At 49.0% G+C, this 14187-nt stretch overlaps 1 protein-coding gene across 3 annotated transcripts in view; it reads left to right on the top strand.

The window, feature by feature from the left end:
• Positions 1-4214: 4214 nt before the first annotated feature.
• FAM135B (family with sequence similarity 135 member B) overlaps positions 4215-14187 on the top strand; it is a 272184-nt gene continuing 262211 nt past the window's right edge. For all 3 annotated transcript variants that reach the window (XR_003521467.2, XM_027602323.2, XM_027602407.2), the window contains exon 1: positions 4215-4383. The gene's annotated coding sequence lies outside the window, so the exon portion shown is untranslated. The remainder of the gene's footprint in view (positions 4384-14187) is intronic.

Genomic DNA, 14187 nt, shown 5'->3' with positions numbered 1-14187 from the left:
GCTGGCTAAGAATGTTAAGCCATGAAGCTTGGAGCTTATTTGGAAAGTCTGGAATCACTCCTGAAGAATCTTGAGAGGCAGGGTGATTGTATCAGGTTTACATTTTTTAAAAAGTTTATTTACGTATTTAAGTAATCTCTACACCCAATGTGGGGCTTGAACCCATGACCCCAAGATCAAGAGTTGCATGTTCTACTGACTGAGCCAGCCAGGTGCCCCCAGGGTTACATTTTTAAAAGACCAATAGGATGTGGATGGCAGAAGGGTAACTGGGGATAACATCAGAATTAGGGAGATCAGTTAAGAAATTACTCTGGTATTTCAGATAAGAAATCAGGGGATCCTTAGCCAAGGTGGTGGCACAGGGCGTGGGCAGAAAGTGTGACTGATGACCCAGAATCCCAAGCCCCTCTTCTATCTCCTCAACTCATTCCAACATTTAAAAAATAATAGCTCAGGGCTCCTGGGTGGCTCAGTCGGTTAAGCATTTGCCTTCGGCTGGGGTCATGATCCCAGGGTCCTGGGATTGAGTCCCGCGTCAGGCTCCTTGCTCAGCGGGGAGCCTGCTTCTCCCTCTGTCTGCCACTCCCCCTGCTTGTGCTCTCTCTCAATCTCTCTCTCTCTGACAAATAAATAAGTAAAGTCTTTAAAAAAATAAGTAAAAAATAATAGCTCACGTACATACATAGCCCCTACTCCGCATGAGGTACTGTTCTAAGTTTTAATCCATTTAATCTTGGCAATAAACCTGTGACATATATTTTGTTATCATCCTTGTTTTATAGAAGGGGACCTTGAGCTACAATTAGGTCACACTGCATCTTAAAGGACACACAGTAAGGGAAGAGCAAAGCCAGGTTGGAAGGCCAGGCAAGCTGCCTCCAGTCCTTCAGTTCTACTGGCAGGAAGTGAAGTTTCTCTCTCTTGGGGATCTCTCTTCTCCCAAACTGTTGTAAGACAGTGGGGGCTTACCCAGCCCCAGCGGGAGGCTATTCCAACTTCCTCCCCATCCTGTGGAGCCTGCTGCCTCTGGTAAGCATTTCATGACAGTTGCTTCTTGTTGCCACAGGATGTCACCATTGAAAACCTGCCTTCTGTGACAGAGAGAGAAAATGCTGGTCCACTCTGCTCTGATTCTGTCCTCATCCTGAACGGGCTCCAGACCCTGCGGCCCTGTGAGGGAGAGCAACCTCAATCCCCCAGAACTGAACTTGGCCAGGAGTAGCTCCTGCTGAGCTGGCTGTCTCAGTGCTCAGCTCTTTCCAATGGGGTGTCACCTTCCAATGGCACCGGAAGCCTGCCTCAGGCTCTGCATCTGTCCTGGAATCCATGTCCTCCTGTCCTGTCTGCAGCTGTTCATCTCAGAACGTCAGGCTAAAATTCTACCTCTTTCTCTAGACACCATCACTCACAGACTCTTGTTGAAGAAGATTTAAAAAAACAACACTGTTGTAGGGCCCCTGTTATAGATGACTCTGAGAGCTATTTACGTGGTGGAATTGACAGAAGTTGGTATTTAATTACATGTGTGGGAGACAAGGTGGGTAGAGAGAATGAGGCAGGGACCAGGAAGCCTAGGCTGACGTTGGGGTTCTGGCTCGTGTGCTGGGATGGATGGTGGGTCACTCCCCGAGAGGGGCGATGACAGTGGAGCGCTATCTTGCTTTGAGTCAGTTCCACCTGGGCTCACCCTTCCAGACCTCCTATGGGCCCCTAGCTGCTCAGAGCCTCACCGTGTGGGTCTGAGAATGTACCAGTTTGGAGCGGGATGGCATGGAGCCCATCCATGAGGAGGGCACTGGGTGAGGCAGATGGCATCACACCAGGCAGACGGTTGATGAGTGTCACGTTGGCCACCAGGGACCGTAGCCACCATGATTGTTATCTTGGGAAGACCCCTGGGTGCTGATGCATAGATTACATCCATACTGGCACTGTGACCTGGCCTCCTGGAGGCCTCAGTTTCGAATCGGTGTCCTCCTCTCCCCTCACCTCCGGTCCGTGAGCGTAGCAGGACTGAAGAGGAAGACTTAACAGTAATCAGTCATAGTACTATTGTGCAGCACAGGAACTGGGGCAGTGGGAGGAGTAGGTCTTGGGATATGTCCATTGGGAACATGTTGCATGTAAAGTTATCTCAAGGTTCATTAAAATTCTAGACACAGATGGTAACACATTATGCATGTGTGTAATTTATTTTTGGTTCAAAAAAGTATAATGGAAAGTCTCTCTCTCACCCAGACCTTGTCCACCCGGTCCTCTACCCACCCCAGCCCCATAGCTAACCTCTACTTTACAAGTTTCTTACACAGCCTTCCAGCATATTTTTACGCCAATACAAGCAAATTCAAGTATACATTTGTGTGTCCGCCCTTCTCTCCCAAGAGGTATCTTATTATAAACACTGTTGTGCACTTTGCTCCTTCAGGTAACAATATATCCTGGAGATCTCTTATCCAGTGCTTGAAACCTATCAGGATACAAGCAAACCCCGAGCTCCCCATAATTAACAAATGCAGAGAATGCTGCGGACTTGTACTGACTTTCAAAAATCAGGCTGCATAAAAATGCAATGTTTATGGCAAAATAAATGCTACATGATTTTGATCACACAAAGACAAAAAAATTGTGAAAGAAAGGAATCCATTTTCTCTATGGAGAAATAAATATTCATTTATTTGCCACGCACCACACATTTAGGGAGCACATGTGTCGTGTGAGGCTTGGCTGGGTGCTGTGGGAAGGAGAGCAAGGTGGAAAGAAGGTGGCTTTCTACTGCCGTGGCCCAGACGGCAGCAACGCCCTCCTGATACCCCTTCTTGTAGCTTTAATACCCACTTTACCCCCACCACACACACTTCCACCAGGGTGACTGCCAAACTGGTGACCCAGCCTCTCTCCTGCCTAAGTGTCCTCAGTGGCTTCCTGTTGTCTTTAGGGTCGAATTCCAACTTCCTCACTTGGCCCTCAAGGCCCTTGATGTGCAGCCTGCCTCCCTTGAACCTCTCCTGGTGGGCTCTGCTCCATTATACTGGATCCCAAGTGTGGGTAAAAACTAGCGCTGGCTGTTGTGCCTCCAGGCCTTTGCATGCTAGGTCCTCTCCTTCTGGATGGAACTTCCTCAGACTTCACCTCCCCCCTTCTTCTTGTGCCTTCTTTCAGGTGTCTTGCCTTGCCTTGATTACCAACCACCCCCCGCCCCTCCCCCCCTCCCCCCGCGCCACTGGATTAGCCGTGAGTCACAGTGGCTGCAATTGCTTGGTTACACCGCGGTTCTGGTTGGGATGTGAGTTGGTGCAGCCCGGTCTCTCTGCTGGGCTGTGCACGGGTCTCCGGAGTCCCACCCTGTCTCCCCGGCTGAGGCTGTTTCCTCGTCTGTAACACCATGTGCCGCCAGGCCTTCCGAACACAGTGATGCCCAGAACTGGAGGCTCCTCCACGCGTGTCGTGTGCCGTGCCTGGCGAGGGGCGCTCAGAGGATGACAGCTGTCCCATCCCTCCTCAACCCTCGCCTCTCCCAGTGGGCCATATCCCGCAGGTGGTTGAGCCGCCGCCGTCCGGCAGGAAGTGTGGGTGGGCAGCACCAATGGGTTCGCCGGTGGCGGGGGTGGGGGGTGTCGCCCGCCCCGCTGGCCGTGGTACTGGGCTCAGAGCTCGCTCGGGGGCACCCGCGGGGCCGCCCCCGGGCCGCTCCTCGGAAGCCGACCCGCGACCCTCCGGGGCGCCGGGAAGGACCTCGCGCGCCGCCGCCCGCCCAGCCCTGCCACGCGGGAGGGCGCCTCCCGGGCCGCAGACTGAGCATGCTCGGGCCGGCGGGCGGCGGAGGCGGGCGGGCGGCGGCGCGGCGGCGGGCGCCCCCCACAGGCCGGCGGGCGGCGTGCCCGGCGCAGGCTGGCGCGGAGAGGGCCGGGGCGGGGCGCGGGGTCGGGGGCGGGCGGGCGGGCGGCCGCGTCCCGGCGGGGGCGGGAGCGGAGCGCGGGCGCCGCGGAGAACCGAGCCGGCAGGCGCGAGCGCAGCCGCCCCGCGTCCTCCTCCGCAGTGGTGGCGGCCGGCGCCGGCCCCGTGCCCAGCCTTGCCGCCCGGCCCGGCTCGCGGGGCTGCCCGGAGGCCGCGGCCGGGCAGCTGTTGCGCCGAGAGGGGGCAGCTGCGGAGTTCCATAACCATAGCAACCGCATCAGCACCGCGGCGGCGGCGGCGGCGGCGGCGGCGGCGGCGGCGCGGGCAGCAGCTCTCGCTCCTCCTCCAGGCAGCCTCGCCGCGGGCACCGGAGACCCAGCTCGCGGGTGCCCGGACCCCGCGGAGCGCCCACCGCCGCTGCGGAGAGCGGGGAGGGAGGGAGCCGGCGCGGCCCGGAGCCGAGGGGAGCCCTGCAGTGGGAGACAGGTAGGTGAGAGCGCTGGGGGTCGGCAGCTGCAAACTCTCTCCTCTGTGGCGGTGACGTTTCTGGAAGCGTGGCTGCTAGTTGGATGGCTTTCTGTTACTTAACAGGGATTCCGCCGCGAAATGTGGTTTATCTCCTTCGGTCTCCCCCCTGTCTCTCTGTCCTCTAGTCTCCGGGCACATCTGGGCAGGTCTGAGAGGGCAAGAGGGGAAATCTGGGGTGATAGGTGGGGGGACACGCTGGTGAAGGAGGTGGTCCCCGCAGAAGTCCCAGATGGAGGCTGAGGGAGCACGTCCAGACCCTTGTGCAAGCAGGTCCTCTGAGCCCGTGAACCCCAGGCAGGGTCGGGAGAAGCCGGTGTTGGGGTGAAGGGGGCAGCGGTAAGGGTTCTCTGTGATCCAGGCTGACCCAGAGACCTGTTCTCCCTGTGGCTTGGCTGGGGACAGGGGTGGGGGAGCACTGCAGCTCAGCTATGACATGGAAAGGGACCAGAGTGCACACCAGCTCTTGATCTGTAAAGTCGGCTTCAAACCCAGCAGCCGGAGGGGGAAATTTGGACAGAGGAAGTAGTAAGTATTACCATTTTGGGACCCAAGGGTATCCCTGAAGTTTATCACATTACTGCCTTTGACTGTTGGGGGTAGAGTGGGAATAAATAAGAAATTTATAAGCGAGCAATCAAAATGCCCCTTCCTTTTCTCCTCACCTCATTTCTAGCCCCCCCTCCCCCCCACTATTGTCAGCAAAACAAGACTCCATTGAGTATAATAACACTCTTTGTCCCCTTGGCCACCCAGGGCTCTAGCCAGTGCCAGACTATCCCACTTTGAGACAGCTAGAGAATCTCGCTTCAGTGCTGTCTTTGAACTGGAGAAGCATTGGTTTTTCATCAGGTTCTGAGGCTCCTGATACTAAGAGATGTATGTGTCAGAGCTGAGAGGCACCTATCCACATGGAGGGGTGGACTGCTGTTACCTGCGTCTTCAGGCCAGAGAGAGGGGCAGAGGTTTGGACAATGATTCCAGACACAGCTCCGTGGGGGCCGGGGCCCCAGAAGAACATAGAGAAGGGTGATAAAAGTTAGAAGAATAATTTGGGTCTAAAGGCTCTTGCATATGGGTAAGTGGGTCTCTGGATAATTTCCAGGATGGGCAGCCACTGACTTTTATAGGGCTTTCTCTTTAGATCCTAGCCCCGGGGGACAGTGGTAAGTCCCAGTTAAAAGGCCATGTTCTTTAATTGGGCTTTTAATTTATGCTATAGTTATGCTGCCTGAGGGGATGTGATTTGACCAGCATTTCATCTGGGATTCGTGTCATAAATGAGGATGATATTATTGTATTCCAGGCAGATGGTAAGGTGTAGAGAAAAGAGAACAGGATCGGGGAGTCAGAAAACATCGTTTTGAGCTCTCATTTCACTATACACTTGCTGTGTGACCTTGAATTGCTCCACCTTGCTGAGACTCCGTTCTCTCATCTGTAGAATGGGGATGCTAACAATCCTTGCACCCTGCCAGGCGCTTGTGACACTTGAGTGGGATGATGGAGAGAATGGGTGGAGAAATGCTTTTCAAAACCTAACTTGCCATGCACATGAAAAGGATTATCATTTTCTGAAGAAACTCCCTTCCTCAGATCAGCAAATCATTAAACAGACATCAGCTGTCTGTCTGCCTCTTGCCCTCTCAGACCTTCCCAGATGTGCCCGGAGACTAGAGGACAGAGAGACTGGGGGGAGACCGAAGGAGGTGAAACGAGGGTAGAAATATTGGTCAGTGACTCACAGTTGAAACGCTGTAGTCCGGCCCAAGATACACTCAGGGAAATCTAAAGAGGCCTTTATCAGGGGAAACACAGCATGTCATCCTTGTTTACAAATGTTGAAGGTCAAGAGCTTTGGCATCAAATTCAGTACTTTAGTTTGGGAACACCGAGGTCTGCTCACCACAGAGTTAGTCTAAGTGTTCTATAGTGTAAATAGGGATTTGCACATAGTAGGGACTCATTTAAATGTTGGTTAGGCGGATACAGTGGGCATGTTGTGAGTTCCTTGTGGGAAGGGTTTACCTTCACACAACTCTGCACTGGGATGGTAGATGCTTACCAAATGTTTGCCCAATTTGACTGAATGCTTTCAGCTTGATGTAATTGCCGAGGAAACCATAATTTCTGGAAGGAGCCAGGACTGTCTTCTACTATTCTCTGCTCTTTTATACCCCGACTTTTGCTCACTCTGGCCTCTCTGCCTAGAATGATCATTTCTCACTTCCCTCTTCCCTTCATGACCCAATTCAAATGCCCCTTCTGATGGGAAGCCTTTCTGAGCTCTGTCCCTGGTGCTCCCACAGCACTTTGGACCCGCTCTGTGTCAACCTGGGCTGGGTCACGTTGTCGTTGCTCGAACATATGCCTGCCTTCGCTAGAGTTCATGCTTCCTGAGGGTAGGAACCTGGCCTTATTCCTCCACGGTTGTGGCCCCAACACCTGGTAGACGACTGCCCTGGTGAGTGGCTGAGTCCGTGGAAAAGCCTTACCTGCAGCATGACCACCTGCACCAGAAGAGGCTTGCACAATGGCTGTCCCAGCCACCTCCCTCCGCCTCAGTAAGTGCAGCAAGCCTGAAGGATGCTTGCTGGGTTGTTGTGCATTATTTAGGGTCAGCCCACTGAAGCAGAGTGAAGGAGAACAGAAACACATATTTTGTCTTAAAATGCTCATTTTTTTCAAGTGGGTACTTTAGAATAACTGTAATCCAGTGTTGAATGGCCTTCATATAACATTTGCTGAAAACATCTGATGGAATATTTTAAACTTAAAATGCATTCCTCTCCTTTCAATTTCTTTCCTTGATTTCAGCTCTAGTGTTACGGAAAAGGACATAGATTGGAGCAAGAAAGCCTAGATGTGAATCGGGTTCTAAGGGGACCCGGGACTAGGGCACTCGATCGCCTCATGCCTCAGTTTCCTCATTTGTAAAACGTGGATGATATTGCCCATCCAACGGCGATGCCGAGTGCTTGGAGTGAATGAGTAGCCATGCACTAAAAGCAGTTCATAAACTGTAAAATACTCTACTCAATATATTATTTATTTTTGTTATGGAAAATGAGCAAAATCTCTATGTCAAGTTACACAGCAGCAGACAAGATGGGCTGGAGATTCTGGCTCCTCCACTTGTTAGCTCTGTGTGACCTTCAGCAAGTCATTTTGTCCCTGTTAGCCTTATCTGCATGGCATTATAATGACGGCAACCTTTCCGGATGTCTTGGGAAGATGTACACTAAGACCAGGGCCATGCCTGGCACTTAATATGTGATATCTGTAATTTCCAAATGATAGATGTAATCACCAATCATAGAAGGTCTTGGAATTTTTGAAATGCCCCCAGTGCATTTCCTCCTTATATTTCACCTTCCTTTCTTACACAGAGAGAGAGGGGTGGGGAGAGGGAGAACACTAAGATTCCCAGAGCTGAGTTTCTCATGCGAGATACCACGAGGGAGTAGATAGAATCAACTAAAGATTTAGATTTGCAGACTGCATCGTCACTCCAGCTCTGACACTAAGTGCTTACAAGACTGTTGACCTGGGCCCTCACCTCACCTTTCTTGGCCTTGGTTTCTTCATCCATAAATGGCCTGGATGATTCTCATGGCCCACCTAGCTCTGCTTTTTCAGTGTTTCCATACATTAGTCTATGTTTCTCCTCACCAAAGCTACACCTGTGGCTCTTGGCTGTCCTTTCGGTCAAGACTTCTCACTTGTCTGAACTCTACATCTTAATTCACTATAATTGCCATATTTCTCTTCTTTTAGAATTTTCCCCAGTCTAGAAGGCCAGTGTCCCCAAGGTAATCCTGGGACTTAGGAAGTGTTGAATGCTGCATGCTATCCATCCTATCTCAGCCCAATTCTTACCCAACCCCAGTAAGGTGCTCTGCTTCTCTGTCCATGTTGGAAGATCTCCTTCATTCAAAATAGAAGACACTAGGGGTGCCTGGGCAGCTCAGTTGGTTAAGCGTCTGACTCTTGGTTTCGGCTCAGGTCATGATCTCAGGGTTGTGGTATTGAGCCCCGCACTGGGCTCCAAGCTCAGCAGGGAGACTGCTTGGGATTCTCTCTCTCTCCCTCAGCCCCATCCCCTGCTCTATCTCTCTCTCAAATAAAATGAGTAAATAAAATTGTAAACAAAACAAAACAAAAACAAAATAGAAGAAACTATATGATTGAAGCCCAATCTTACCTGAGAGAGCTGGAGGAGATTCGCAGAGATTGCTAATATTCATTGAGCTTCCCAGACTCTGGGTGCTCCACAGTGTCAAATGTTTCTGTTCAAAAATGAATCAATTCTAGGTGGCTGCACACCAATCTCAGGAGTGATTCCTCAGGGGGATTTTAGCACCGTGAGGGAGACTGGTGCTACGGGCCAGGACTCCTACCAGTGCCCTTCTGCTTCTAGTGTGGATGGAGAGGCACTGTGGTGTGCCCAGCACGGGAAATCGGAGTCCGTAGTCTGCTCTGTGCCACTCATCCTTCCAGGCCCTGAGAGTCAACTGTGAACAAGACAGGGATCTGCCCCACATAGCCGGGGGATCAGGCATGGAGGCAGACAAGAGAAAACCAGCCAATGCAGGGTTCTGTGGGGAAAAAAGAGAAGGTGTTTTTTAACACATTTCCTGGCAGGGGCTGCCAAGGAAGGCTTCACAGAAGAGAGAGATCCTAAGCTGAGGTCTGAGGGAATTCCAAATGGAGACTACAGGGAAGGGCGATCGGAAGAGGAAGTGACATGCAGCGCCATGGAAGCAAGAGGTAGCCGAGAAGTGAAATGGATGAACAGGGCTGGAACACAAGGAATGGAATGGTGTCCCTTGAGGCTGGGGAGATTGATAGGGGCCACATCTTTGAGAGTTTCAGGAGCCATGCTAAGGAGCTTGTGTTCTAACTGGAAGGTCATGGGAGCCATGGAAAGATTTGGAGTTGGGCAGAATATTATCCCCAGCTGCAGCGTAGAGGTTGGGTTAGAGAAGATGGATCAACCAAGAAATATGGTGGCCTCTTGGGGGACTTTGCAGATAACAGGTTGAATTTAGGCAGTGAGAGTTGGGATGACTCGTCCTGTCTGTATGATGGACAGGAACTAGTGAGAGAAGGTATACTGAAGAGAGAGAGAGGGAGAAGCCTCAGTTCAATGAACACACTGCATCATTTATCTGAGAAATATCAATGGGACACTTGAGACCTTTGGTTCAGGTCAAGGGGAAGGAAGGGTCAAGGGCAACACGCAGGTCTTTCCTTCCATCCCTACAATAATTCTGGTTCAAGCCCCTTCATCTCTCACCTGGATGAATACACCAGGCTCTGAACGGACATCCTTGCCTCCACCTCTGCTCCCCCAGTCTTCTCTGCACACGACAGCTAGAGGGAACTTTGTCCAGCTCAAATCAGATGTGATGAGAACACTTAGCAGATTTCAAGTATACAATACAGTGCTCTTACCTGTGGTCACCATGCTATGCTTTGGCTCTCCAGGACTTACTCATCTTGCTAACTGAAGCTTTGTACCCCTTGACCGGCCCCAGCCTCTGATAACCACCTTTCTGCTCTCTGCTTCTGTGAGTTTGACTGTTTTAGCTTCCACGTTGAAGTGAGATCATTTAGTATTTGTCTTTCTGTGCCTGCCATGATATCCTCCAGGTCTATTCATATTGTCACAAATTACAGGATTTCCTTATTTTTTAAGACCGAGTAATAGTCCATGGTATGTATAGATCACATTTCCTTTACTTAATTTATCCACCGATGGACATTTAGTTTGTTTCCGTATCTTGGCTACTATGACTAATTAGCTATAGTGAACATGGGAATGCAGGTATCTCTTCGAGATCCAGATTTACATTTCTGTGGACATATACTGAGAAGTGGGATTGCTGAGTCATATGGTAATTCTATTTTTAATTTTTTAAGAAGCCTTCCTGCTGTTTTCCATAATGGCTGTACCAATTTACTTTCCCACCAACAGTGTACCTCCCCACTGAGCCTTACCTTAATTTTTTAAAATAAGAGTCATTTTAACACATGTGAAGTGATATCTCATTATAGTTTTGATTTACATTTCCCTGATGATTAACGATGTTGGACACTTTTTCATGTATCCACTGAAGACAGGTAAGAAAACATACAAATGGAACTTCTCTGGAAATATGTTGAAACAAGTCCTTTGCCTATTTTTTTGATTGGGTTATTTGTTTTTATGTTACTGAGTTATATGGATTCCTTGTATATTTTGGATATTAACCCCTAATCAGATATATGGTTTACAAATATATCCTCCCATTCTGTAGGCTACCTTTTGGCTGTGTTGATTGTTTTCTTTGCTATGCAGACACCTGTTAGTTTTATGTAGTCCCACTTGCTTATTTTTTTTTGCTTTTGTTGCCTATGATTTTGAGGTCATATCCAAAAACTTACTGCCAAGACTGCTGTCAAGAAGCTTTTCCCCTATTTATTATTTTAGGATATTTTCAGTTCCAGATATATGTATAAGTGTGTATAGTGTAAGATAAAGGTTCAGATTTACTCTTTTACAAGTGAATATGGAGTTTTGTTGACACTATTGATTGAAGAGACTGTTCTTTCCTCATTGTGCATTCTTGACACCCTTGTCAAGGATTAAACATTATATGCATGGGTTCCTTTCTGGGCTCTATATTCTATTCCATTGGCATGTGTGTCTGTTTCTAAGGCAGTACCATACTGTTTTGATTACTACAGCTTTGTAATATAATTTGAAATTGGGAAACGTGATGCCTCCAGCTTTGTTCAGCAGTGAAGGCGTTTTATACTGGGAAGACAGAGACACATGGGCATTTTGGATTTGGGCTGCAGGATACAGAATGCATTGGAGGGGTGTAAGATGAGAAGCATAGAGACTTGGTGGGAGGCTCTTGCAGGAAATCCAGGGTATATGGAGGTAATGATATCTGTAGCCAAGGTTAAGGTAATAGGGATAAAGAAAGAACAAACTCGAGAGATATTAAGGCAGTAGCTCTTGGGAAGTATTGGATGACCCAGCATACAGTATCTAAAAGGGGAGAGGCATCAAGGATGATGCTTAGTCTTCTGACCTGGTCTCAAGGACTGGCCTTGTTACTGTCCCCTGGCCTGGGGACACAGGCAGAAGAACAAAGTTTGAAGGGGAAAATGATAAGTTCTGCTTTGAGTAAGTAGATTTTTAGGTCTCTGAGGACATCTAAGTACAGTTTAGACAATTAAAGATCTCAGTCAAGCTCAGAATAGAGTTCTTGGCTGAATATAGACTTGGGGAATCATCAGCATGGAAGCACTGATTGAGAGCATGGGGGTAGAACTGATCACCCAAGGGAAGTATATAGAATGAGGAGATAAAGATGTTCTTTTGGACTCAGCAGGTCTCTACCACTGCCTTTTCAAAAATAAAACACAAAAGACAAACACGCACTCACTAGCTTCCTCTTGGCTTCCGAGCTTCTTCCTGTGATTCCACACTGCTGGCTAGGACAAGTCTCTGCCTGACGTTTCCATGGCTCCTTTTTTCCCTCCTCTAAGACTTTCCTGTTAGAGACCTTCCCGGACCACCGGCCAAACAGCTGCCTCCAGGCTCTGGCCGCGGAACTCGCTGTGTTTTTCTCCATAGCATTCATCCCTGTGTAAGCGTTGGTAGTATTATTACAGATGTGTTTGTTTGCCTTTCTTATCGGCTCTCTCCTCTGGAAGATGGTGAGCTCCGTGTTTACAGCGGTCCCAAACACTTAGAACATTTCCGTGAGCACTCCGTGAGCATGTGGCCAATATTTATCAAAGCACGTATGGAAGAAAAGAATACCAGGAATCCTCAATAATGGAATAACAATTTTTCAGTTTAAAAACAGATAACCATAGCCTTGTGTGAGTACCATTTAGAACTCCTGGTCAGATGTTAGGCTTCTAGTTCGGGAGGACCTGTCTGGTCTGTTTGTTTCCTGGGTCTGACTGTTCTTGTTTGAAAACTGAATGCCTTGCCTCCTGGGAACACACACCCCTCCCCCCACCCCCCCCAGTCCCAGACAGAATGAATTGGCTGGTTTCCCTAGTTCTGACATTTGTTAGCCAAGTGACCCTGGACAGCTACTTGGCCTCAGTGGATAGCCCTACGTATCCCTTCTCTTAGGTCCTGAGATGTAGATGTACCACCTACATCCTGAATATAGAGCCTTATCCCGGCTCACACAGGGAGCTCTGGGGTACACGTGGCCCCACAACATTTTCTACCTTGAGGCAAGGTCATTTCTTTTCATCTGACGCCGGGAGACATACGCACCCAGGTATTCCTGGGCAAAGCAGCTTGTATCAGCTGAGGAAGATTCTCAGGAGAACAGAGCAACAATGGGTTGTTATCAGCTAACGCAGCAGCTGGGGGATGGGTACACCAGCCTGGGAGAGGGCGTCACAGTGGGGCCTCCATTGTGTTGGCTACAGTCTAACTGGTGTTTCCACTACAATCCCCTGAGTCGCCTTTTAAGACAAAGCTGCTGCCTTTGGGGCTTATGACATTCAGTCACAAGACCCTGTGATCCTCATAGAGTGTCTGCGCTCTAAGGAAGTCACAAAAACATACTATAAAAAAATCTCCCTGAACTTTGTAGTGCTTGGAACCCAAAGAGCCCTGCTGTGGATTCCCTTCCTGATTTAGCCATGCCTTCCCCTGCTCAACTCTTGAAAGCATCATGGGTCAGGGCAAATTGCAGTAGGGGGCCAGCGACCCTGGTACCTACCAGCCTGACCACTCACATACTGGTCTTTTGCTCCTCACACCCTATTCTCCAGGCCCTGATCATTCTGGTACCTGGACCTTGGTTTTCCTCACCACCCTGAGTCCCGCTAGTATCTTGGATGCCTTCCAAGTCTAGCTCAATGACTTCTGTAGCACTTTGGCCTCCACCTTCTCAGCTTGGAGAGCTTTTTCCTCCACTCCACTCAGGCATACCTTCATTCATACATCATACTTGATATATATAGCAAATCATCTCTTGAACACAGCTTTCTCTCTCAGCTTGCTTGCTAAATTCTTCCATTAGCGCCATTTTTAATTTCCAGGCAATCTCTGGTCGATGATCTCTCCTGTTTTAATTCATTAGCCCTATGGTATACAGTTTCCACAATACTTTTCCCGATACCCTGGTAATAATTTCAGCTTCTCTCTAGAATAGTGTGTGCTACTTTATCTGTACTGACCCTAGTTTCTTTCAAACAATGAGAATAGGGAACCCATAAGAGATTTTTAATGAAGATTAAGTGAAAAAATAAAAATAAATAAACCAAGTTAAATCTGTTGTCATCCTTGGCACACAGTAGGTGTTTAGTCAGTGTTTATTCTGATTAGAGGCTAATGTGTATACTTTAATGTCAACTAAGTCGTTGGTGAGATTGACCTTTTATTATGAAAACTGAGGAGGCTAGATGAGACCTTCCTCGAATGGAACATCTCCATGGGGTGAACCAAGGGATATCCATTAGGAAGGACCTTGGGATCCTCAGTGCAGGAACACTGGAGACGTTCACGTGGTATGGGTCTTTGAGGGCATCAAGCACTAAGTGATAAGCCATCACTTATGTTCAGAAGTGTGACAGTGAGTCATCAGGAAAAACTAAATTATAGTCTGCTGAAATAAGGCAGGGGAGTACACTTTCTAAAATGAGCTACATCAGAAATTGCTAAAATTAAATATAAAAGTATTTAGTATTGAAGGGGTTTGCATAAGTTTTCTGGAAAATTAATTTCTGAGCACA

Source organism: Zalophus californianus, chromosome 4, assembly GCF_009762305.2.
Source record: "Zalophus californianus isolate mZalCal1 chromosome 4, mZalCal1.pri.v2, whole genome shotgun sequence".
Lineage (NCBI taxonomy): Eukaryota > Metazoa > Chordata > Mammalia > Carnivora > Otariidae > Zalophus > Zalophus californianus.
Note: the sequence above shows the minus strand (reverse complement) of the source record. Positions and strands in the feature narration are given on the sequence as shown.